This window comes from Echinops telfairi, unplaced genomic scaffold, assembly GCF_000313985.2.
Source record: "Echinops telfairi isolate 266 unplaced genomic scaffold, ASM31398v2 ScPeMD7_74;HRSCAF=306, whole genome shotgun sequence".
NCBI classification, from domain to species: domain Eukaryota; kingdom Metazoa; phylum Chordata; class Mammalia; order Afrosoricida; family Tenrecidae; genus Echinops; species Echinops telfairi.
The window spans coordinates 489,605-491,776 of NW_022103972.1; positions in this window are offsets into that span (position 1 = coordinate 489,605).

Here is a 2,172-nt window from a genome sequence, read left to right on the forward strand (position 1 = left end):
TAAGTGGACTGACTGGTATTGGTCAATTTGAATCAGGAAATCATAGGATTTACTATGCCGGGAACAGCACAGTCAAGAGAATGGCATGGCATTCGTTGCCAGAAAGGATCTTGCTACATCCATCATGAAATACAGTACTGTCTGTGATAAGATTACATCTGCCTTCAAGGAAATCCAATCAATACAACTATTATCAAACATTACTTGAACAATGCAAATGCTGCCAAGTTTAGCATACCAATAAGTAAGGTAGAGCCCTAATAATTAAAAATATTATCTTTTATTTGCTCCTTCCTCCCTCTCTTTTGTTGAGATTTCAATTCCATTATTATACATCCTACATGCAATATGTCTGATTTTAAATATTTCTTTTACATTAACATTGTATTCCTATGTCATAAAAATAGAGAAAACCCTTGGGGGAAACGTGAGATGGAGAAGCATCCCCATACCACAACAGGAAAGGAGCCCTGAAACTGTCCTCTGCACCTGCTCCTGAGTGTGTCCTGTGATCTGTGGGTCCTGAGCGCCCCCTGCTGCCCAGCTCTCTTCCAGCAGGGAGTTTGTGTCTGATTCCACACTGACTTCCCCTCACTTTCTCACAGAGTAACAGAGGGTCTTGTTTTCCATTTTCTAACCATTCATTTGCAGATAAACTGTGTTCTTGTCATTGTCTATGGAGATGATGAATCAACCCTTCATAGAGTCTGCATAGTTGTTAGTACCGTAACAGAACTATTTACAGAGATTGATGAACAAAGCCTACATACCAAGGTATTTTTATCCTCTCTTGAGGGGTGATTTCATTTCACAGGAACGTTATGCTAATTTCAGGAAGTAATTTTCTTTGTTTGTCATTTCTAAGTGCATTGCTGGTAAATAAAGAATTCAGCGAAATATTCGGAGTCACTGCCTCAGTGAGCACAGCTGCCATTCCCCCAGGGTTTCTGACGCTCTCAGGATGTGGGTTTCACAGCGTGTGTCTCACACAGGAATAGGTGGCTGTGTCCTCAGACGTCAGGCTGATAATCTGCAGATATGCTGTGCTGACTGGGGCATCCAAGGAGAAGACAAAGCTCTGTGTGAAACCCTGGACATAGGTTGACTTTCCAGTGCAGGTGTTGATCCAGCCCATCCATGGAAGGCTTTTCTGGGTGCTTGTCAAACCCTATTCATACTGTAGGTGGTGAAGAGGTTCCCAGAAGTCCTACAGGAGACCTTCACCAATATCCCAGCTTTTTCACCTCGGTGGCAGACTGCACTAACTGCACCTGGGCATGCACAGCTCTGAGGACATAAATCAGAAGGTGAGGGCTCTGGAGCTGCCACAGTGTTCTCTCCATCCCCATGTGTTGGGAGCCGGTGGCCATTAAGGCCTTAGCCTCAGCCACGGAGCTGAACCTGGCTGCTTCCTAGTTAAGTGTTGTCTTTCATTTGCTAAATCTGTGGGAACTGGCCCTGCCTAAATTCCTGCCTCCACGTTCCTAGCTACGTGCTCTGTAGCACGGGCAGTTGTAAAGTTGACCTTTTCACCAATTGGTTAATAATGCCAGGCGCTCATTGGAGCTTCTTTAATGTACATGTTGGATTGGATGTTGTGTTGCACACCTTATTAAAATATGCACCTCCCAGTCCCCCTTTTATATACCCCAGCTTTGCCCAAATAAATGAGTTTGATCAGATTTTTGTCTTGCTCCACGTCTCCATGTCTTTTCTCCATTCAGGTTTGTCTTTCCCTGCAGGGCCTTGCTCGTGCGTCCCGCAGGCCGGGACGCAACACCCATGTGCTATCTTACCCAGGGCTGCTGTCAATAGGAAAATGAAGCTCCACAGTCACCCCTTCATGAATGCACTTTGTTGTCAGTGGTTTACAAGCAACCTATACTGCAATATCCTTGTTCAATGCTGTATCAGGGGAGATGGCTTCAGCCTTCAACTCTGTAGGGAACTTGTATGTGCATGTAATTCACATTCATGAATGTATTTCTGGTCTACATCGGGTAAAAATAATAGGAAGCCTCGATAACTCTAGAGCAGTAGTTCTCAACCTTCCTAATGCCACGACCCTTTAATACAGTTCCTCATGTTGTGGTGACTTCCCAACCATAAAATTATTTTTCATTGCCATTTCATAACTGTAATTTTACTACTTTTATGAATTGGGTGACCCCA